Source organism: Lynx rufus, unplaced genomic scaffold (genome assembly GCF_022079265.1).
Source record: "Lynx rufus isolate CCGP_SWC_20201006 ecotype Redwood Valley unplaced genomic scaffold, mLynRuf1.p SCAF_10, whole genome shotgun sequence".
NCBI lineage: Eukaryota > Metazoa > Chordata > Mammalia > Carnivora > Felidae > Lynx > Lynx rufus.
Window position 1 is genome coordinate 31,755,204 of NW_025814824.1, and position 25,949 is coordinate 31,781,152.

General features: G+C 37.4%; 1 protein-coding gene across 1 annotated transcript in view; it reads right to left on the minus strand.

Annotated features, from left to right (window-relative positions):
- Positions 1-25,949, minus strand: part of KIAA2026 (KIAA2026 ortholog) — a 132,964-nt gene that overhangs the window by 70,903 nt on the left and 36,112 nt on the right. The gene's annotated exons all lie outside the window — the stretch shown is intronic.

A 25,949-nucleotide genomic window follows, 5' to 3' on the forward strand; every position in this document is an offset into this window, starting at 1 on the left:
AATGGCTACAAAGTATCTCATTAGATGTACCATTATTTTCTTCAGATGATGAAATAAATATATAACTTGACACTGAGTCTTCTGACATTTCTTCATCCAAAGTAAAATTCTTCAACTTAGGATGTGTATCAATTTCAAAGTAAATGAAAAAAATTTAAACATGTATACTAAACAAAAGCACAGGGTAGTGCTTTCTAAAAGTAGTATGATGTCATATAAGAACTATAAAGATATTTAAATCCTTTGACATGGTAATTCCGTTCCTAGAAAGTTTTTGTTTGTATTAACTTGACAGAGTTAACCTTAACCATATAAAAAAAGTTATAAAGAAGTTTTTATAAACTTTTGTAAAGTTATAAAAAAGTTACACAATTGGGAAATAAGCTGGCTATTATTAGGTAGCCTTAACAACTAAAATTATGGGAGGAGGATGGCACAGGAGTAGGGGGGCCCTATGCTTACCTCATCCCTTGAACATAGCTAGATAAATATCAAATCATTCTGAACACCTAAGAAATTGATTTGAGGACTGAGAGAATAAAACTTCACATCTACAAGAAGAAAAATGACCACCTCATGGAAGGTAGGAGCTACAGACAATTGTTGTGGAGGAGAAAAGAACTGTGAGTGCTGCAGAGAGGAGGGAGCCCTGATCATGGAGGTGTGCCTGAATGAGAGAGAAAGAGTGAAGCAACAGGCAGGGGACTGCACAAGAAAAACTCTTCCCCAACACCAGTGACTGGGAAAAAGAGAGGGGCTGACTGTTAGTTTTTATGAGCAGTGGAGCTCAAAGTCTGAAGTTTCAGAAGATCCTACCATTGCTGGGTTGTATCTGGCAGGCTTAGCAGTGCCCCAGTGGGGAAGGAAGGAGGAAGGAGATACAGGAGTAGGAAGCATGATCTGAATATCCCCTGGGTCCAACTGGGAGAAACAGTTCCCCTTCTTGGGAGTTCATTTGGGAGTGGCGGCATGGACTCTCCCGGGACAAAAGAACTGATGGTGCCAATGTGTTGCCCTATTCCCTAGCATAGGAACAAAGACACAGGCTGAAGGTATCAAGTCTTGGTGCCAGCTTTTTGCTGCACTTCACCATAAACTCTGAACCACTGTGTGGTCATGCAACTGCTTTCCTGGGACAAACTGGTAAATGGCAAAAGCATAGCAAGACCCTCTCCCAAAGCATCAGCATTGGTGCGGACTACACAGTTCCCTAAAATTTGGAGTTCTGAAACCCAGCCACATGGCAGAGATAAAACATAAGAGTACTGTGCTGCCTGGAAGGCAGACAGTTGGGACTCAGACAAGGTGAAGGCAGGGATCTGACAGAAGCTGGGAACAGTAGAGAGGGATTCTTTGCTCTTCTACAATGACTTCTTGAGGAGTGGCGGGGAGAACTCCTTGCTCCCAGGAGAAGAGAGCTGGCAACATCACTTTCTTGCTCTCCCCCATCAGTACTGACCAAATTCAATGAGCTAAACAGCCTCCACAGTGGAGACCAGAGCTGCTTACAACAAGCTCTATCCCACTGTACCCTGCAGGTGCATCTCTACTAGGGCAAGACCACCTGAAAATCAGCGCAGCAGGCTTCTCCCCCAAACCCAGTGCATCCCCTCACGCACAGAGTTTACTGACAGAGTGCTTCAAAGCTTCAATTTAGGAGAAATAAGGTCTAGCTTCATTTTTTTTTTGATCCCACATCTTTTAAAAAGCAGATCAAAACACACCTACAGACCTAGACAAAAACTACCACACAGTGGACAATGTCCAAACACCCCCTACTGCAAGCAAGGAGACACTCTACAGAGGACCGGCCTGAGGGTAGGAAAAGCCAAAATACAACAACAAACTGCATATAGGATACCCCTTTTGTTGGTCTCTTCTTAATATAGCCATTACTCTCAGGAGCAGGAATAGAACAGGCTTTCCTAATAATCACACACAAAAAAACAGTGACCTAAAGAAAATGACAAGACAGAGGAATCCATCCAAAAGAAAGAAAAGGAAAAAGTCACAGTTGGGGATTCAATCATTACAGACATAAGATATCTGAACAATAATTTAAAACAACGATTATAAGGATACTAACTAGCTGGGCTTGAAAAAAAGCATAGAAGATACTAGAGAATCCTTTACTGCAGAGATAAAAAAAACTAAAATCTCAGGCTAAAATTAAAAATACTATAACTAAGTTGCAAACCCAACTGGATGACATGAAAATAAGGATGTATGAAGTAGAGGAATGAATCAGTGATATAGAAGACAGAATTATAGAGAACAATGAAGCAAAAAATAAGAGGGCAACAAAGGTATTGGATCACGATGGTAGACTTAGGGAACTCAACAACTCCTTAAAGCATTTGTATCACATTTGTATCACAGGAGTCCTAGAAGAAGAGAGGAAAAAAGAGGAAGATTTATTTCAGCAAATTAGAGCTGCAAACTTCCCTAATATGGGGAAGGACAATACACATCAAAAGTCAAGAAGTGCAAGAACTCCCATTAAATTCAATAAAAACAATCATCACAAAATACAAGACCAAAATACACAAAGAAAGAATCCTGAAAGCAGCAAGGGAAAAAAAGTTCTTAACCTACAAGGGAAGACAGACCAGATTCACAGAAGATCTATCCACAGAAACTTAGTAGGCTAAAGAGACTTGCAGGATATATTCAATGAGCTGAATGTGAAAAATATGCAGGCAAGAATACTTTATCCAGCAAGGCTATCATTCAGAATAGGAGAGATAAAGAGTATCCCAGACAAACAAAAATATAAAGGAGTTTGTGACCACTAAACCAGACCTCAAGAAAAATTAAAGGGTACTCTTTGGGGATAAAAATACCAAAAGCAACAAAGATTGAAAGGACCAGAGATCATCATCAGAAACACCAACTTTAGGGGCGCTGGGGTGGCTCAGTCGGTTAAGCGTCCGACTTTGGCTCAGGTCATGATCTCGCAGTTCGTGAGTTCAAGCCCCACGTCAGGCTCTGTGCTGACCGCTCAGAGCCTGGAGCCTGTTTCAGATTCTGTGTCTCCCTCTCTCTCTGACCCTCCCCCGTTCATGCTCAGTCTCTCTCTGTCGCAAAAATAAATAAACGTTAAAAAAAAAAAAAGAAACACCAACTTTATAGGTAACAAATGGCATTACATTCATATCGTTCAATAACGACTCTGCATGTAAATAAACTAAATGCTCCAATCAAAAGACATAGGATATTAGAAAAGATAAAAAGAACAAGACCTATCACACACAATGCTGCCTACAAGAGACTCATTTTAGACCTAAAGACACAAGCAGATTGAAAGTGAGGGGATGAAGAACCATCAAATGGACATCAAAAGAAAGCTGGACTAGCCATACTTACTTATATCAACAAACTAGATTTTAAACCAAAGACTGTAACATGAAAAAGGGCACTATATCATAATTACGAGGTCTATCCATCAAGATCTAACAATTGTAAAATTTATGCCCTCAACTTAGAAGAACCCAAATATATAAATCAATTAATTACAAACATAAAGAAACTCAGTGACAATAACACAGTACAGTAGGGGACTTTAACACTTTACTTATAGCAACAGACAGACCATCTAAGCAAAAAAATCAACAATACACAGTGGCTTTCAATGACGCACTGGCCCAAAAGGACTTAACAGATATATGCAAAGCATTTCATCCTAAAGCAGCAGAATATACATTCTTTTCAATGTCACATGAACATCTTCCAGAACAGACCAAATACTGGGTCACAAATGAGCCCTCAACAGGTACAAAAAGATTGAGATCATACCATGCATATTTTCAGATCACAAGACTATGAAATTTGAAGTCAACCACAAGAAAAAATTTAGAAAGTCCTCAAATACTTGGAGGTCAAAGAACAGCTTACTAAAGAATAAATCGTAAACCAGAAAATTAGAGAAGAAATTTAAAAAGTACATGGAAGCATGGGGCGCCTGGGTGGCTCAGTCAGTTGAGCATCCAACTTCAGCTCAGGTCATGATCTCACAGTTCGTGGGTTTGAGCCCTGTGTTGGGCTCTGTGCCCACAGTTCAGAGCCTGAAGCCTGCTTCAGATTCTGTCTCCCTTGCTCTCTGCCCCTCCCCTCTCACACTCTCTCTCTCTCTCTCAAAAATGAATAAATGTTTAAAAATATATATTAAAAAAAGAAGTACATGGAAGCAAATGAAAACATGGTGGTCCAAAACGTTTGGGATACAGCAAAGGCAGCCATAAGAGGGCAGTATATGGCAATACAGGCCTACTTCCAAGAAGCAAGAAAAGTCTCAAATACACAACCACACCTGATACCTAAAGGAGTTAGAAAAGGAACAGCAAATAAAGCCTAAAACCAGCAGAAGGGAAATAATAAATATCAGAAAAGAAATAAACAATATAGAAACAAAAATAAAAAGCCCCAGTAGAACACATCAACAAAGTAAGAGCTGGCTCTTTGAAAGAATTAATAAAATTGATAAATCCTTAGCCAGACTTATCAAAAAGAAAAGAGGGCCAAAATAAATAAAATCAAGAATAAAAGAGATCACAACCAACACTATAGGTATACAAACAATTACAAGAGAAAATTATGAAAAATTATATGCCAACAAACTGGGTATTCTGTAAGAAATGAACAAAATCCTAGAAACATACAAAATACCAAAACTGAAACAGGAAGAAAAAAAATTTGAAGAGACCTATAATCAGCAAAGAATTTGAATTAGTAATCAAAAATCTCCCAAGGACATAAGAGTCTTGGGCTGGATGGATTCCCAGGGAATTCTACTAGACAATTAAAGAGTTAATACCTATTCTTCTCAAACTGTTCCAAAAAAAACAAAAAACAAAACAACAACAAAACCAACCAGAAATGGAAGGAAAACTTCCAGACTCATTCTACAAGGCCAGCATTACCTTGATTTCAAAACCAGCCAAACACCCCATAAAAAGGAGAATTACAGACCAATGTCCCTGATGAACAAGAAAATTCTCAACAAGATACTAGCAAATCAAATACAACAGTATATCAAAAGAATTGCTGACCATGATCAAGTGGGATTTATACCTGGGCTGCAGGGCTGGTTCATAGTTGTAAATCAATCACATGATACACCACTTTAATAAAAGAAAGAATAGGAACGATATGATCCTCTCAATAGATGCAAAAAAAGCATTTGACAAAACACAGTGTGCATTCTTGATAAAAACCATAAACAAAGTAAGGATGGAAGGAATATACCTCAACATCATAAAGGCCATACACAAAAGACCCACAGCTAAACTCATCCTCAATGGGGAAAAACTGAGAGCCTTTCCCTTACATCAGGTATAAGACAAGGATGTCCATTCTCACCATTGTTATTTAAAATAGTACTGGAAGTCCTAACCTAAGCATTCAGACAACAAAAAGACATAAAAGGCATTCAAATCAGCACGGAAGATGTCAAACTGTCACTATTTGTGACAAAATGATACTGTATGTATAAAACCCGATAGACTCCACCAGAAAATTGCTAGAACTAATACATGAATTCAGCAAAGCTGCAGGATATAAAATCAACATACAAAACTCAGTTGCATTTCTATACACCAATAACAAAGTGGCGGAAAGAGAAATCAAGGAATCAATCCCATTTACAACAGTACCAAAAACCTTAAGATACCTAGGAATTAACCTAACCAAAGAGGTAAAAGATCTGTACTCTGAAAACTATAGAACACTTATCAAAGAAATTAAAGAGGACATAAAGAAATGGAAAAACATTCCATGCTCATGGAAGAACAAATATTGTTAAAACATAAAAGAAAATATACAATATTTTATATTATAATAAAATATTATAATAAAATATTGTTAAAATATAAAAGTCTATACTACCAAAACCAATCTACACATTTAATGCAACCCCTATCAAAATACAACAGCATTTAGCAGAGCTAGAACAAACAATACTAAAGTTTGTATGGAACCACAAACGACCCACAATAGGCAAAGCAATCCTGAAAAAGAAAAGCAAAGCTGGAGGCATCACGATATGGACTTCAAGCTGTATTACAAAGCTGTGGTCATCAAACAGTGTGGTACTGGTGTAAAAAGAGACACAGTGATCAATGGAACAGAATGACAACTCAGAAATGGACCCAGAACTATGTGGTCAATTAATCTTCAACAAAGCAGGAAAGACGATCCAATGGAAAAAAAAAAAACCAGTTTCTTCAACAAATGGTGCTGGGAAAACTCTATAGACAGTGACATGCAGAAGAATGAAACTGGACCACTTTCTTACAAAAATAAATTCAAAATGGATGAAAGACCTAAATGTGAGATAGGAAACTATCAAAATCCTAGAGAACACAGGCAGAAACGTCTTTGACTTTGGCTGCCGCAACTTCTTACCAGACAAATCACCAGAGGCAAAGGAAACAAAAGCAAACATGAACTATTGGGACTTCATCAAGATAAAAAGCTTCTACACAGCAATGGAAACAATCAACAAAACTAAAAGGCAGCCTACGGAATGGGAGAGGATACTTTGAAATGACATATTGGATAAAGGGATAGTATCCAAAATCTATGAAGAAGTTATCAAATTCAACGCCCAAAACCAAATAATCCAGTGAAGAAATGGGCAGAAAACACAGACTAGACACTTTACCAAAGAAGACATCCAGATGACCAACAGACACATGAAAAGATGTTCAACATCACTCATAACCAGGGAAATACAAATCAAAACCACAATGAGATACTACTTCACATCTGTTAGAATGGCTAAAATTAACAACTCAGGTAACAGCAGATGTTGGCCCTGCCTTGGGGGAACACTACTTCCCATCTAGCCTTTGCTGGCACAGAGCAAGAGATTATGGACACTTCCAGCATCTCCGTTTGACTCGGTTACCCATGCTTTCGGATTGTTTTCTCCTGTAATCTTAAGCATTGTTTTTAAGAATAAAACAAGGTTTAGTCTACACATTTAAAAACATTATCCTCGACTAGGAGGAACATGGCGAAGTAGGAGGACGCTGGGCTCACTGCGTCCTGCTGATCACTTAGATTCCACCTACACCTGCCTAAATAACCCAGAAAAATGCCAGAAGACTACTAGAACGGATTCTCCGGAGCCAAGCGCAGACGAGAGGCCCACAGAAGAGGGTAGGCAGGGCGGAGAGGCTACATGGACTGGCGGGAGGGAGCCGGGGCGGAGGGGCAGCCTGCTGGCCAAGCAGAGACCCCGAGTCTGGCTGGCAAGAGAGGAGGAGCCGGACGGAGTGTGTTCTGAAAGCAAGCGGGACTTAATATCTGGAAGGTTATAAGTTAACAGCTCTGCTCAGAGAATGGGAAAGCTGGAGAACAATGGGAGGGAAAGTTGTTGAGCCCCGGATGACAGAGCTCAGTTTCGTGGGGAACAAAGGCGCTCACCAGAGCCATCTCCCTCACCCATCCCCCAGCCAAAATTCTAAAGGGAAACAGTTCCTGCCAGGGAACTTGCTGGCACTGCGCAAACACCCAACAGTGTGCTTCTGCGGATCCATCCCTCCGGCGGGTCTGACTCCCTCCCGTTGCTGCAGGGCCCCCCCCAAGCAGATCACGGAAGGAGAAGCGAGCTGAGCCTACCCCTCCCGCCCCCCGTGCACCTTGCCCATTCACCCCAGCTAATACGCCAGATCCCCAGCACCACAAGGATGGCAATGTGCAAGTAGCCCAGACAGGCCACACCACCCCACAGTGAATCCCGCCCCTAGGACAGGGGAAGAGAAAGTACACACAAGTCTGACTGTGGCCCCAGCTGTGGGCTGGGGGCAGACATCAGGTCTGACTGTGGCCCCGCCCACCAACCCAATTTATTCAAGACAGCACAGGGGAAGTGCCCTGCAGTTCTGCACCACTCCAGGGACTATCCAAAATGACAAAACGGAAGAATTCTCCTCAAAAAAATCTCCAGGAAATAACAACAGCTAACGAACTGATCAAAAAGGATTTAAACAATATAACAGAAAGTGATTTTAGAATAATAGTCATAAAATTATTCGCTGGGCTAAAAACAGTATAGAGGACAGGAGAGAATCTATTGCTACAGAGATCAAGGGACTAAGGAACAGTCAGGAGGAGCTAAAAAATGCTATTAATGAGCTGCAAAATAAAATGGAAATGACCACGGCTTGGATGGAAGAGGCAGAGGAGAGAATAGGTGAACTAGAAGATAAAATTATGGAAAAAGAGGAAGCTGAGAAAAAGAGAGATAAAAAAATCCAGGAGTATGAGGGGAAAATTAGAGAACTAAGTGATGCACTAAAGAGAAATAATCTATGCACAATTGGTATTCCAGAGGAGGAAGAGAGACGGGAAGGTGCTGAAGGTGTACTTCAAGAAATCATAGCTAAGAACCTCCCTGATCTGGGGAAGGAAAAAGGCATTGAAATCCAAGAGGCACAGAGAACTCCCTTCAGATGTAACTTGAATCGATCTTCTGCATGACATATCATAGTGAAACTGGCAAAATACAAGGATTAAGAGAAAATTCTGAAAGCAGCTAGGGATAAACGTGCTCTAACACATAAAGGGAGACCTATAAGACTCGTGACCGATCTCTCTACTGAAACCTGGCAGGCCAGAAAGGAATGGCAGGAAATCTTCCATGTGATGAACAGAAAAAATATGCAGTCAAGAATCCTTTATCCAGCAAGTCTGACATTCAGAATAGAAGGAGAGATAAAGGTCTTCCCAAACAAACAAAAACTGAAGGAATTCGTCACCACTAAACCAGCCCTACAAGAGATCCTAAAGGGGATCCTGTGAGACAAAGTACCAGAGACATCGCTACAAGCATGAAACCTACAGACATCACAATGACTCTAAACCCGTATCTTTCTATAATAACACTGAACCTAAATGGACTAAATGTGCCAACCAAAAGACATAGGGTATCAGAATGGATAAAAAAACAAGACCCATCTATTTGCTGTCTACAAGAGACTCATTTTAGACCTGAGGACACCTTCAGGTTGAGAGTGAGGGGATGGAGAACTATTTATCATGCTACTGGAAGTCAAAAGAAAGCTGGAATGGCCGTACTTGTATCAGACAAGCTAGACTTTAAATTAAAGGCTATAACAAGAGATAAAGAATGGCATTATATAATAATTACAGGGTCTATCCATTAGGAAGAGCTAACAATTATAAATGTCTATGTGCCAAATATGGGAGCCCCCAAATATATAAAACAATTACTCACAGACATAAGCAACGTTATTGACAAGAATGTGGTAACTGCAGGGGACTTTAACACTCCAATTACAGAAATGGATAGATCATCTAGACACACGGTCAAAAGAAACAAGGGCCCTGAATGATACATTGGCTCAGATGGACTTGACAGATTATGTTTAGAACTCTGCATCCCAAAGCAACAGAATACACTTTCTTCTCGAGTGCACATGGAACATTCTCCAACACAGATCACATACTGGGTCACAAAACAGCCCTTCATAACTATACAAGAATGGAGATCATACCATGCAAACTTTCAGACCACAATGCGATGAAGCTTGAAATCAACCACAGGAAAAAGTCTGGAAAACCTCCAAAAGCATGCAGGTTAAATAAAACCCTACTAAAGAATGAGTGGGTCAACCATGCAATTAGAGAAGAAATTAAAAAAATATATCGAAGCAAACGAAAATGAAAATACAACAATCCAAACGCTTTGGGATGCAGCGAAGGCAGTCCTGAGAGGAAAATACATTGCAATCCAGGCCTATCTCAAGAAACAAGAAAAATCCCAAATACAGAATCTAACAGCACACCTAAAGGAAATAGAAGCAGAACGGCAAAGACACCCCAAACCCAGCAGAAGAAGAGAAATAATAAAGATCAGAGCAGAAATAAAGAATACAGAATCTAAAAAAACTGTAGAGCAGATCAATGAAACCAAGAGTTGGTTTTTTTGAAAAAATAAACAAAATTGACAAACCTCTAGCCAGGCTTCTCAAAAAGAACAGGGAGATGACCCAAACAGATAAAATCATGAATGAAAATGGAATTATTACAACCAATCCCTCAGAGATACAAGCAATTATCAGGGAATACCATGAAAACTTATATGCCAACAAACTGGACAACCTGGAAGAAATGGACAAATTCCTAAACACCCACACTTCCAAAACTCAATCAGGAGGAAATAGAAAGCTTCAACAGACCCATAACCGGCAAAGAAATTCAATCAGTCATCTAAAATCTCCCCAACAAATAAGAGTCCAGGACCAGATGGCTTCCCAGGGGAGTTCTACCAGACGTTTAAAGCAGAGATAATACCTATCCTTCTCAAGCTATTCCAAAAAATAGAAAGGGAAGGAAAACTTCCAGACTCATTCTATGAAGCCAGTATTAGTTTGATTCCTAAACCAGACAGAGACCCATTAAAAAAAGAGAACCACAGGCCAATATCCCTGATGAATATGGATGCAAAAATTCTCAATAAGATACTAGCAAATCGAATTCAACAGCATATAAAAAGAATTATTCACCATGATCAGGTGGGATTCATTCCTGGGCTGCAGGGCTGGTTCAACATTCGCCAATCAGTCAACGTGATACATCACATTAATAAAAGAAAAAAGAAGAACCATATGATCCTGTCAATCGATGCAGAAAAGGCCTTTGACAAAATTCAGCAACCTTCTTAATAAAAACCCTGGAGAAAGTCGGGAAGAAGGAACATACTTAAACATCATAAAAGCCATTTATGAAAAGCCCACAGCTAACATCATCCTCAATAGGGAAAAACTGAGAGCTTTTTGCCTCAGATCAGGAACACGACAGGGATGTCCACTCTCACCGCTGTTGTGTAACACAGTGTTGGAAGTTCTAGCATCAGCAATCAGACAACAAAAGGAAATCAAAGGAATCAAAATTGGCAAAGATGAAGTCAAGCTTTCACTTTTTGCAGATGACATGATATTATACGTGGAAAATCCGACAGACTCCACAAAAAGTCTGCTAGAACTGATACATGAATTTAGCAAAGCTGCAGGATACAAAATCAATGTACAGAAATCAGTTGCATCCTTATACACTAATAGTGAAGCAACAGAAAGACAAATAAAGAAACTGATCCCATTCACAATTGCACCAAGAAGCATAAAATACCTAGGGATAAATCTAACCAAAGATGTAAAAGACCTGTATGCTGAAAACTATAGAAAGCGTATGATGGAAATTGAAGAAGATATAAAGAAATGGAAAAACATTCTGTGCTCATGGGTTGGAAGAATAAATGCTGTCAAAATGTCAATACTACCGAAAGCCATCTACACATTCAATGCAATCCCAATCAAAATTGCACCAGCATTCTTCTCGAAGCTAGAACAAGCAATCCTAAAATTTGTATGGAACCACAAAAGGCCCCGAATAGCCAAAGTAATTTTGAAGAAGAAGACCAAAGCAGGGGGCATCACAATCCCAGACTTTAGCCTCTACTACAAAGCTGTAATCATTAAGACAGCGTGGTACTGGCACAAAAAAAGACACATAGACCAATGGAATAGAATAGAAACCCCAGAACTAGACCCACAAACGTATGGCCAACTACTCTTTGACAAAGCAGGAAAGAACATCCAATGGAAAAAAGACAGTCTCTTTAACAAATGTTGCTGTGAGAAATGGACAGCAACATGCAGGAGGTTGAAACTAGACCACTTTCTCACACCATTCACAAAAATAAACTCAAAATGGATAAAGGACCTGAATGTGAGACAGGAAACCATCAAAACCCTAGAGGAGAAAGCAGGAAAAGACCTCTCTGACCTCAGCCGCAGCAATTTCTTACTTGACACATCCCAAAGGCAAGGGAATTAAAAGCAGAAATGAACTAGTGGGACCTTATGAAGATAAAAAGCTTCTGCACAGCAAAGGAAACAACCAACAAAACTAAAAGGCAACCAATGGAATGGGAAAAGATATTTGCAAATGACATATCAGACAAAGGGCTAGTATCCAAAATCTATAAAGAGCTCACCAAACTCCACACCCGAAAAACAAATAACCCAGTGAAGAAATGGGCAGAAAACATGAATAGACACTTCTCTAAAGAAGACATCTGGATGGCCAACAAGCACATAAAAAGATGCTCAATGTCGCTCCTCATCAGGGAAATACAAATCAACACCACACTCAGATATCACCTCACGCCAGTCAGAGTGGCCAAAATGAACAAAGCAGGAGACTATAGATGCTGGAGAGGATGTGGAGAAACGGGAACCCTCTTGCACTGTTGGTGGGAATGCAAATTGGTGCAGCCACTCTGGAAAACAGTGTGGAGGTTCCTCAAAAAATTAAAAATAGACCTACCCTATGAGCCAGCAATAGCACTGCTAGGAATTTACCCAAGGGATACAGGAGTATGGATGTACAGGGGCACATGTACCACAATGTTTATAGCAGCACTCTCAACAATAGCCAAATTATGGAAAGAGCCTAAATGTCCATCAACTGATGAATGGATAAAGAAATTGTGGTTTATATACACAATGGAGTACTACGTGGCAATGAGAAAGAATGAAATATGGCCCTTTGTAGCAACGTGGATGGAACTGGAGAGTGTGATGCTAAGTGAAATAAACCATACAGAGAAAGACAGATACCATGTTTTCACTCTTATGTGGATCCTGAGACACTTAACAGAAACCCATGGGGGAGGGGAAGGGGAAAAAAAAAAAAAAGAGGTTAGAGTGGGTGAGAGCCAAAGCATAAGAGACTCTACAGGGGCGCCTGGGTGGCGCAGTCGGTTAAGCGTCCGACTTCAGCCAGGTCACGATCTCGCGGTCCGGGAGTTTGAGCCCCGCGTCGGGCTCTGGGCTGATGGCTCAGAGCCTGGAGACTGTTTCCAATTCTGTGTCTCCCTCTCTCTCTGCCCCTCGCCCGTTCATGCTCTGTCTCTCTCTGTCCCAAAAATAAATAAACGTTGAAAAAAAAAACAAAAAAAAAAAACAAAAAAAAACTGAGAACAAACTGAGGGTTGATGGGGGGTGGGAGGGAGGGGAGGGTGGGGGATGGGTATTGGGGAGGGCACCTTTTGGGATGAGCACTGGGTGTTGTATAGAAACCAATTTGACAATAAATTTCATGTACTGAAAATAAATAAATAAATAGATAAATAAAATAAAATAAAATAAAATAAAATAAAATAAAATAAAATAAATTTTTTAAATTGGGGAGCACTGGGTGGCTCAGTCAGTTAAACACCCAACTCCTGATTTCAGCTCAGGTCATGATCTCACGGTTCATAGGTCGAGCCCCATGTCAGGCTCTGTGATGATAGTGTGCGGTCTACTTGAGGTTCTCTCTCTCTGCCCCTTCCCTGCTTGCTTGCTGTCTCTCTGAAAATAAATAAACTTAAAAAATTTTTTAAAAATTAAAATTGGATGAAAAGTGAGCCATAAATCTTTGTAATCTTGCATTAGACAATATGTTCTTACGACACCAAAAGCACAAGCAATGAAGGAGAAAATAAAGTGGAGCCATCAAACTCAAAAACTTTTGTGCCTTTAAAAGACATAATCAAAGTGAAAAGACCAAAAATGGAAGAAAATTTTTGCAAATCATATATCTAATGAGAGACATATAACCTGAAAATATAAGGAACACTTATAACTCAGTAATAATAAAAGGCAACCCAAGTTTAAAAAATGGGTGAAGGATCTGAATTGACATTTCTCCAAAGATATACAAATGAACAATAAGCACACATAAAGACACTGAACATTATTATTCATTACAGAAATGTAAATCAAAACCACTGTAAGACAGCTATTCATACCCACTAAGAGGACTGTAACAAGAGAGTTAACAAGTATTGGTCCAAAGGTGGAGAAACTGGAAACCACTATCAGTTTCTCAGAATGTTAAACATACAGTTACCATGTGATCCAGCAATTCTTCTAGGTATATACCCAGGAGAAATGAAAAGATGTATCTACACAAAAACCTGTATATGAATGGTCATAGCAGCATTACTCACAATAGCCAAAGAATGGAAACACCCCAAATGGCCATCAATTGCTCAATGAATAAAGAAAATGTGGCATATCTGTACAATGGCATATTTATCAATTTAAAAAATGCTGATACATGCTACAACACAGGATGAATCTTGAAAACATGATACTAAGTGAAAAAAGCCATCCACAAAAACTACATTTTGTATAATTCCATTTATATGAAATGTCCAGAAATCTATAGGGACAGAACATAGGTTAGGAATTTCCTAGGATTAGGAAGGTCAGGGGAAATGGTGAATGACTATCAATAGTCTTTCTTTCCGCAGTGATGAATGTTCTAACATTGACCGTGGTAATGGTTGAACAAGTCTGTGAATATACTAAAAGCAACTGAATTTTACACTTTAAACAGGTGATTTGTATGGTGTATCATATATTTCAATAAAGCTGTCAAAAAAAAAGGGGAAAACACATAAGGTTTGGGAAGCAGAAATAAGAATAACAACAACAAAGGAGGGAAAATATAATTTATCTTGCTTGTGATTCAAGAGAATTGTTCCTCTAGAAAAGATGTATGAAAGTACAGAGATAGGACTAGTTCCTGGACTCTAAATGAAAACTGAGGCAAAATAATGTCTGATACCGGATATTTTTCTGTACTATCCCACTATAACCTACAAAACCAATACACAGTTAAGTACACCACTTTGGCAATATCAGAACTTTCTCTTTTACAGAACAAGCCTACTTTTATATTTTTGGCTAAGAGATCACACTACAACTACCTTGCTAATACAGATACAGTAAATTATCTAATCAAGTAGTACTGGTTCATTTTCAACAACTAAAAGAAACTGTCATTTGTGATTTAGCATTTATACATATTAATTATATTTGAACAAGCAATGTTAGGTATTCTTCATAAAACTCAAATTTTTTTCAAATGTGCTTATAGTTTTGAGGACTTTAAACCTTTTACTGAATGGAAGCATTGGTGGGCTGGTTAGAATGTGGGTTCAAAAGCCCACACAATCAGTAGAAGGGTGTACCAGAAACAAGAGTCCCCTCCCTTGTCCCCAACTATAGGGCTATAACAAAAATTGTTCTCCCAACAGAAGTGGTAGATGGAAAAAGTAACGTCTCTCCTAAGAATATGTAACTACAAACTGACTCTCACATGGATTTATTGCTGATATTCACATTTCTAGGTGCTCAGAAAAATATCACACTAAGAACCAAGTTTAATGTGGTCTCATGCCAAATTTGTTGTCTGGTACTTGAACAGAAAAAAAAAATCATATCTCTAAGGAAATGTATCTTACACCTATCTTAAAAAATTCCCACTGATACAGCTGACAAAAATTTAGTTCGCTGACAAAAATTTAGTTCACAGCCAAAGATTACAAAACATAAGAAATAAGGTATTGTAAAGGACAGGGAAAAAATCTAGTCCCCCAAAACCATAGATAGGAATTACAGGAAATAGAAAATATATTGTTTAGTGAAAAGAAAGTGAAAACATGGATCGAAAAAAAAAAAAAGACTATAAAAAGCAACAAAGTAGTTGTGAAAAGAAACTACAGAACTTCTAGATATGAAAAATACAAATATTAAAAGAAAAAAACAGATTTACAGTTAACTCCTCAACAGCAACAATGGAGGCCAACAGACAATGGAATATCATTAATGCACTTAAAAAATCAATGTAAATTTCCATTTAGAGCAAAAAGACCTTTCAAAAAATAAAAACAAAAATAAAAATATTTCAGACAAACAAAAACTCAATATTTGTGATGAACAGAGCCCCACTTAAAGAAATTCTTGAGAATGAAATCTAAAGATGGAAGGACAGTGATTCTTGACTCAAGATCAGATACAGGAAAAGAGAAAAAAAGTAGTGATAGGAAAAGAGAAAAAAAGTGGTGATATATATCTATATAGACATGGCATAAAGTAATGATAAAAATGTCTTATAGATTTTAAAAAGAAGACAGAATTAAAATACATTACAACAACAGGAAATAAGCTCGGTAAAAAATGATTAAAGTGAAATGTATTGCAAAGTCTTTGCATTAATCAGGAAGGTAAAAATGCTGATTGATTTTAAACTTTGTAACATTCAAATTAGCAGAAATAGAAACATTTAAGAAAAAATGATACAATAATCAAAAGTGGTGGGTTCAGCTAAAAGAGTATTATGAGGGAAATTTATACATGAAGAAGGTATATTTAAGATGACAGAGTCATCCTGAGTCACCTTGCACCATAGACACCAAGGCAACAACTACATCTAACTCATGCAACTAACTCTGAAAATGACATGAAGATTGGCAGAACAGATCTTCTATAGGTAGTTGCAGAGAGAAGGCCACCCGTTAAAAAGGGTAAGAGGGGCAGACACGCAATCAGGAACCAAACTCCCGGTGAACCTAACCACAAATGGGAGGGATAATCACAAGCACAGAGGAGTGAGGGATAGCAGTTACCACACCCTGGCCCTGGGGACTCACAAGTCTCCGTAACATCTAGCTTTGAAAATTAGTGGGGCTTAAGTCTAGGAACTTTAAAAAAAATCAACAGGGTTTAACTCCAAGAGAGCAAGCACATGATAGGAAGCCGAGTCCTTGCCCCTAAAAAGCCAGCATGCTAAAAAGTTTGGTCCAAGACACAGCACAATATCAACAGTTTGGAAAGTACCTAGGGTATACATGAAGGAGATATTCACTAATCTTAGGACTTTTGCCAGAAGGGCAAGGATGTGCAGATTCTCCAGGAACAAAAGTGCTGGCAGGCACCATTTTTCTTACCTTTCCCCAGTGTAGACAGCCAGATGCTTTGGAGAGCCAATGCTATCACTCTTCATCAACCTTGCCAGCACCACAGGCCTTGCCCTGACATTACCCTGCAGACCCACACCACCCAACATGCCTACATGAGAAGGCAACCCCTCCACGACAGCTTCTACACTGCCATACCATCAGGCAGTCTCAGTTGGTACTGGCACTACTCCAAACTGACTCCCTAGGTGGGGGTGAAGGTTGTGTACATGAGGAGATAACCACACATGCCAGCATGTCTGTAGTTTCTGCAGCTAGGCCTCTGAGCTGGCTGTACAGGGAGCAAGAACAGATCTTCAATGTGCCTGTAGCTATTGCAGAAGCAAACTGTAGCCAGCCAGGCTGAGTCCCCACTATATCCACCACTGTGCTCCTAGCAATTGTGGCTCAGCCACAACTGGAGGGCACATGCAGCCTACACAGGGACATCCCTGGAGTTTCTAATTATAGTGACTAGCGGGGATTGTGCTACAGGTCACTTCAGGACCTCTCCAGGAGACCACTTCTTTTTTTTTTTTTTTATTTAGTTAGTATGTAGGTATGTATGTAATCTCTATACCCAACATGGGGCTCAAACTCACAACCCCAAGATCAAGAGTTGCATGCTCTCCCAACTGAGCCAGTCAGGCACCCCTTACAGGAGGTCACTTCTTACAAGATCAGGAGAAGACAAAGAAAAGGGGGCAGAAAACTAAATGAAGAAATAATGGCTGAAAACTTCCCTAACCTGAGGAAGAAAGCAGACATCCAGGTCCAGGAATCAAAGAGAGGCCCAAACAAGATGAACCCAAAGAGGTCCACACCAGAATACTTAATAATTAAAATAACAAAAATTAATGATACAGAAGGACTCTTAAAAGCAGTAAAAGAAGTTATATACAAGGGAAACCCCAAAGGCTATCAACTGATTTTTCAGCAGAAACTTTGCAGACCAGAAGGGAATAGCATGATATATCCAAAGTGCTAAAAGGAAAAAAACTACAACCAAGAATAACTATCCAACAAGGTTATCATTCAGAATAAAAAGACAGAGAAGGAATATCCCAAACAAAAGTTAAAGGAGTTAATGCTACTAAAGCAGTGTTCTAAGAAATGTTAAAGGGAATTGTTTAAGTGGAAAGAAAAGGCCATAACAGAAGAAAGAAAATTATAATAGGAAAACATTTCACTGGCAAAAATAAACATATAGTAAAGGCAGTAGATTACTTATAAAGTAATGGAGGTTAAAATTAAAAAAGTAGAAAAATCAATTATATCTAGAAATTGGTCAAGGGATACACAAAATAAAAAGATGTAAAATATGACATCATAAACATAAAACATGGAGGGAAGAATAAAGATTTAATGCTTCTAGAATGTGTTTGAACTTAAATGACCATCAACTTAATATAGATTGCTATTACACACAGGATGTTATATATGAACCCAATGGTAACTACACAACAAAAACCTGTAAGACATACAAAAGAAGAGAAAGGAATTCGAGCATAACACTAAAGAAAGCCATTGAAACCACAAGGGAAGAGAGCAAGAGAAGAAGAAAGCAACAGAGAATAACTACAAAAACAACCAGAAAATAATTAACAAAATGGCAATAAGTAAATACCTGTTAATAATTACATTAAATATAAATAGACTCAAGGCTCTAATAAATAAACATAGAGTGACTGAATGGACAAAAAAAAAACAAGACCTGTCTATATGCTGCCTACAAGAGATTTACTTCAGATCTAAAGGTACATACAGACTGAAAGTGAAAGAATAGAAAAACATATTCCATGCAAATGGAAGCAAAGGAAGGAAGAAAGGAAGAAAGAGAGGGAGGGAGGAAGAGAGGGAAGAAGGCAGGCAGGCAGGGTGGCTAGCTGGCTGTCCTGGGTAGCAATACTTATATCAGACAAATTATACTTTAAAACAAACACAGTGACAAAAGACATAGAAGTATATTACATAATAATAAAGATATAATTCCAACAATAGGATATAACAACTGTTGATATGTTTTCACTCAACACAGGAACACCTAAATGCATTAAGGAAATATTAACAGATGTAAACAGAGAAACTGAAAGCAATACAATAATAGTAGGGGGACTTTAACATCCCACTTACATCAGTGGGTAGACCATGCAAACAGAAAATCAAAAAGGAAAAAATGGCTTTGAATGACACATTAGAGCAGATGAACCTAACAGATATATACAGAACATTCCATCCCAAAATAGCAGAATGAATTATTCTCAAGTGCACATGAAGCATTCTCCATAACAGATCACATGTTAGCCCACATAATAAGTTTCAATAAACTTAAGAAGACTGAAATCATATCAGGCATCTTTTCCAACACAATGGTATGAAACTAGAAATCAATTACAAGGAAAAAACACATGAAGGCTAAATAATATGCTCCTAAACAACTAATGGGTCAATGAAGAAATCAAAGAAGAAATAAAAAAATACATGGAGACAAATGGAAATGAAAACACAACAGTCCCAAATCTTTGGGATGCAGCATAAGCTGTTCTAAGGGGGTAATTTAAAGCGATATAGGCCAACCTCAAGAAACAAGAAAGATCTCAAATAAACAATCTAAGCTTACACCTAAAGGAATTAGAAAAAGGAAAAAGCCCAAAGTTATTAGAAGGAAACAATGATTAGAGTGAAAATGAAATGGAGACTAAAAATAAACAATAGAAAAGATCAATGAAACCAGGAGCTAATTCTTTAAGCAAAACTTATAAACCTTTAGTAAGATTTATCAAGGAAAAAAAAAAGCAGACTCAAATAAGTAAAATCAGAAATGAAAGAGAAGTAGGAACTAATACCACGGAAGCTCAAAGAATTATAAGAGAATACTATGAAAAATTATATGCCAACAAATTGGACAACCTAAACAAAATAGCTAAATTCCCAGAAACAATCTTCTAAAACTGAATCAGGAAGAAATAGAAATTCTGCACAGACTGACTACAAGTAATAAAACTGAATCTGTTATTAAAAAATTCCCAAGAAACATATGTATAAGATCAGATGGATTCACAGAACAGTTCTACCAAACATTTAGAGTTAATACCCATTCTTTTCAAACTTTTCCAAAAAAAAAAAAAAGAAGAGAAAGGAAAACTTCAAAATTTATTCTATAAGGCCATCATTACGTTGATACCAAAACCAAAGACACTACAAAGAAAAAAAAACTATAGGCCAATATCCCTGATGAACACAGGTGGAAAATCTCAACAAAGTATTAGGAAACCAAATTCATGAAGACATTAAAAGATCATTCACCACGAACAAGTGAGATTTATTTCAGGAATGCAAGGAGATGGTTTAATATCAAAAATCAATTAACATGATACATCATATTAACAAGAAGGATAAAAACCATATGATCCTCTTGATAGATGCACAAAAAGCATTTGACAAAATATAACATCCATTCCTGATTTAAAAAAAAAAGAACTATCAACAAAGTGGATGGAGGGAACATTCCTCGACATAATAAAGGCTATGTTAAAAAAACTTACAGCTAACATCATAATGGTGAAAAAACTGAAAGCTTTTCCTTTAACATCAAGAACAAGGCAAGAATGTTCTCTCTCACCATTTTTACTCAACATAGTACTAGAAGTCCCAACCACAGCAATCAGACAAGAAAAAACAAAAAACAAAACAAACAAACAAAAAAACCCCAAAAACTAAAAGGCACCCGAACTGGTAAGGAAGAAGTAAAACATTTACTATTTGCAGATGACATAATACTACTTATAGGAAAAAACAAAAACAAAAACAAAAACAAAACCCTAAAGACTCCATCACAAAACTATTACAATAAGTAAATTCAATACAGTTTCAAGATACAAAATTAACATACATAAGTCTACTGCATTTCTCTACACTAATAGCAAAGTGGCAAAAAGAAATTAAAAGAATAATCCTACTGACAATTGCACAAAAAAGAAACCTAGAAATAAATTTATCCAAGGAAGTGAAAAGACCTTTGCTGTAAAAAGTATAAGACATTGATAAAAGAAAGTGAAAACAACACAAGTGGAAAAATTTACCATGCTGATAGACAGCAATAATTAATATTGTTGAAATATCCATACTACTCAAAGCAATCTATAGATTCAATGTAAGCCCTATCAAAAAATGAATAGTACTCTTCACAGAACTAAAACAAATAATCCTAAAATTTGTTTGGGAGCCACAAAAGGCCCCAAACAGCCAAAGCAATCTTGAGAAAGAAAAACAAAGCTGGAGGAATCATGCTCCATAATTTCATACTATACTATAAAGCTATAGTAATCAAAACAATATGACACTGGCAGAAAAACAGACACATAGATCAATGGAACAAGGTAAGAGAGCCCAGAAATAAATCCACACTTATATGATCAATTAACCTACAACAAAGGAGGCAAGAGTATACAATGAGGAAACAATAATTCTTTCAATAAATGGTGTTGGTGGGAATGTAAATTGGTACAACCACTGTGGAAAACAGTATGGAGGCTCTTCAGAAAATTAAAATAGAAGTATCATGTGATCCAATAATTCCACTACTGGGTATTTACCCAAAGAAAACAAAAAACACTGATTTGAAAAAATACATGCACCCTGTTTACTGCAGCATTATTTACAACAGCCAAGATATAAAAGCAACCCAAGTGGACACTGACAGATGAATGGATAAAGAAAATGTGGTGGATACACAGAATGGAATGTTACTCAGTCTTAAAAAAAAGAATGAGATCTTGCCATTTACAACAACATGGATGGATCCAGAGGGTATAATGCTAAGTGAAATGAATCAGACAAAGACAAATACCATATGATCTCACTCACATATGTAATCTAAAAAAAAAACAAAAGAACAAACACAAAAACAGACTCATAAATAAAGAGACTATACTGGTAGTTGAAAAGGGAGGAAGTGGATGGATGAGAAAATAGCTGAAGGGATTTAAGAGGTAAAAAGTTTCCAGTTATAAAATAAATGTGCCACAGAGATGAAAAGTACAGCATACAGCAGTCAATACTGTAATAATATTATACACTTATGGAAATGAGTAATGTACAGAATTGTCGAATCACTACGTCAGACACCTGAAACTAACATAACACTGTATGTCAACTATACATCAATGAATACTTCTTTTAAAAAAGAATGTACATTTAGAAAAGTTGAAAATCAAATACATAAGTGTTCATTAGAAAAAAAGAAAAAGCAAATCAAAGTTGAAAAAAGAAAATATAGAGTAGAAGTCAATGAAATAGAAAACAAATATACAAGAGAAAAATCATTAAATCCAAAAGTTGGGTCTTTGAAAACATTAACAAAATTTGATAAATGCTTAGCAAGGTCACTCAAGAAAGCACGCGTGTGTGTGCTTGCATGTGCACACACACACTCCATCCAAAAAATGAAAATGTCACATCCTGTAGATCCTACAGACATAAAAGATTTAAGGATATTATGAGCAATTTTATGCCAGATAACAATTTAAATAAATCAGCCAAGTCTTTCGAAAAACATGAATTAACAAAACTGATGGAAGAAGAATGAAAACTTACATAATGTTTATCTATTAAAGAAACATAATTTAAAATCTTCCCCACATTGAAAAACTGGGGTCCTAAGGCCTTCACTACACGATTTCACCTCAAAAATTTTAGTGAATGCAATATTAGAAACAAAATATAAGAGACATGTTAAAGAAATAAAAGAGGGAATTAAAGTAAATAACAAATTATCAGAGAATTTCGAAGAACCATCTTTTGGATTTGGATTTTGTTTAGGCAATTTGAAAACAAAACTAAAGAAACTTCTAGAAATAGGGGCTCCTAGGTGGCTCAGTTGGTTGAGCATCTGACTTCAGCTCAGGTTCAAGCCCCGCATCGTGCACTGTGCTGACAGCTCAGAGCCTGGAGCCTGCTTCGGATTCTGTGTCTCCCTCTCTCTGCTGCCCACCTGCCCATGCCCCGCTCGTGCTCTCTGTGTTTCTCAAAAATGAACAAACATTAAAAAAAATTTTTTAAAGACACTTTCAGAAATAAAAAAGTATAAACACAAAAATAAAATATTCAATGGATAGGTTAAACAGTTGATTGTATATAGGAAAAGGCAGAGCTGAAGAAATTTCAAAGAATTCAGTGCAAAAAGACAAAAGTATAAAATGTATGGAAGAGATATAAAGACCAATGAAGGACAGATTGCAATCTAACAACCAACCAATTGGAGCTTCAGAAAATAAGAATAGAGAAGAGGGGTAGGAAGATGGTGATGACAGCAATATTTGAAGACACAATGGCTAAGTATTTCCTAGAACTACTGAAGGACACAAATCTTCAATTCAGGAAACCCAAGAAAATAAATTAAGAAAGCCACACTTGGGCACATCATAATAAAACAATAAAATATCAAAGGCAAAAAAAAATCATACAAGCAGAGAAGAAAAAAAGATTACATACACAGAAGTGACAAAAGGATTGAAAGACACATTAACAGCAACAAAATAAACCTGAAACAGTACCACTCATGAATGAAGATAAATTAATGTTTCCAATTGGACAAAAAAAGTAGAACTGATTCTAACAAAAGTAAAAACTTCTAAAGTGTCTTCTGCTTCCACCCTAAATGAAATAACAAGGAATCAGATTTACTCTCCCACCTGAACCAACCAAAAAAATCCTGTCAAAATAGATAACAGGATGGTTTATAGGAACCTAAGTATCAAGCAAAGGACAATGATCCTCTAAGAAATGGGAAGCAGACAAGGTGAGCCCAGCAACTGTGGCAGTTTATTGCCTGCTGAGATTTTCCAGGCCATGATGCAGGAAGGGGAAACCCAGGCAAGAGTCCAGAGATAGATAGGAAGGCAGCTAGAGTCTTCAGGGCACAACACCAAAGAGGAGACAGCTGAAGGAAATGAGAATACCAAAGATGTTCAGAGGATCTTGGATATTCAGAGTACTAATTAGTGCATGCATGTTAGGTAACAAGCCAAGGCTAGGTAGGGGAAAAATACCCCCAAAATTAGAAAACAATATCTATTCCTACTAGACATACTAGAAGAACTCACAAATCATGGGACAGTAAATAGAATACTTGGTAGTAGAAAATAATTAGCCCTAAACTGGCCATTGCTCTGGACCCAGGTAACAAATCCTAAAAGATCCAAATGATCAAACTGTTTCCAAGTAATTTAATTGCATTCCAGAAAAAAACCCATTAAGATTTACAGGAATAAAATATGGGAATAAAAACACGTAGCATCCTCCAAGACAAAACCATGTTTGCCACCTAAACCAAAGCCAGGCCTACAATGAACCAGAAAACACATGACCTATATAAGGAGAAAAATCAATCAAAACTGGCCCAGAAATGAAAACAAATGTTAGAATTAGCAAAGAAGGCCATTAAAGTAGTTATTTAAACCATAATCAATACAGTCAAAAGATTAACTAGAGACATAAAGATATAAAATAGACAACAATCAAACTTTGAGAGATGAAAACTACAATGTCTGAGATGAAAATATACCATATTTACTAATGGCAAAGTAGACATGGCAGAAGAAAAGATTAGTGAACTTGAAGACAGTGATAGAAACTACCCCAATTTAAAGATACAGAGAAAATACTTCTAGAGTATATAATTCAGGAAGAAAAAAAAATGACCACGGAAAGAAGTTCTAAGATGTAAGGATGAGAGAACAAATCAACTGTTAACCATGTTACAAAAAACAGTAATTACAATAATGTCTAGTTTAGGGTAAAAAATGAGACAGAGCTAAATTATCATTTAACAATAATATGTAAGATTGATGAGGCAGAAGAGATCAAATTAAGAACAGACATAAAGAGCATGGAACTCCAAATCAGTGGAAATGGCTGTAAGCGAATAAAATCTTCATCTTCCACAGATGGACTTCCCTAGATAATGCCAAAACAAAATATCAAGAAATAGCAATATAAGCATGCAATTTGAAATGTGGAAACAATCACTAAAAGAAATATCTAAAGGAGGATAATTTCTGACTCATCGACTTGAGGTTGAGCTGAAGTAAGGTTGCTGTCTTTCATTATAAACCTTAATAGAACCACCTGACTTTTATACTAAAAAGCCTGTGTGGTGCACCAGGGTGGCTCAGTCGGTTAAACGTCTGACTTCGGCTCAGGTTATGATCTCACGGTTCACGGGTTCGATTCCCCCTGTCAACTCTGTGCTGACAGCTCAGAGCCTGCAGCCTGGAGCCTGCTTCAGGTTCTGTATCCCCACCTCTCTCTGCCCCTCCCCAACTCGTGCACACGTGCACACACACACACTCTCTCACTCTCTCTCAAAAATAAACAATTAAAAAATTAAACTAAAAGGCCTGTGAAATGAAAAAAAACCAACTTTTCAAAAGCTAAAGAATATAAGCCAGGTAATATTAAAGAATGTGTTTATCTTAAATTTATAGATATTGTGTCTTTTACCATGAAAATGAGTTTCTCTACACTTCAGATACTAAGAAGAGTACTCACTTCTTCTTCAATATTCTGCTATTAATACCAAAAAGGTTGTCCAATTATTTCTCATGGAATATAACTCAGAGTTTCTTTAAAAGTTTGGTATAGAAAACTGTATCTATTGGAACACCAACCATCACAATGCAGGTAATTTAGTACTCTTAGCATTAAAATTGATTTTGGTCAACCCTGTCACAATCAACTCTGTTTCTGCAGAAGTGAAAGAGTAAAACTAGTGCTTGAGAAAGAAAATGAAAGGGGAAGTTGGAACAGACCAAAACACTTTTATGAACTTGTTTTTGCCTACAGTAGTGATAAGCAACCTTTGGTCAATAAAGGTTAGTGACACAGTAATTTCTTTAATTACTCAATTCAACTTATTGATAGGGACACTAAGGACATAGAAGGGTAAGAAAACTTCCTCAGGTGTAGATAGTGGGTTAGTGTAAATGCCAGAAATACAGTTTGCCATTTATAGCACCAAACACAGCATCAATTGGTTTACACTTGGAAGAAGAAAATTAGGCAATGGTGTGATACACACGTCTGTTGGCTCAAGTGCCTGGAAAAGTTATGATATAGTTGGGGCATGATA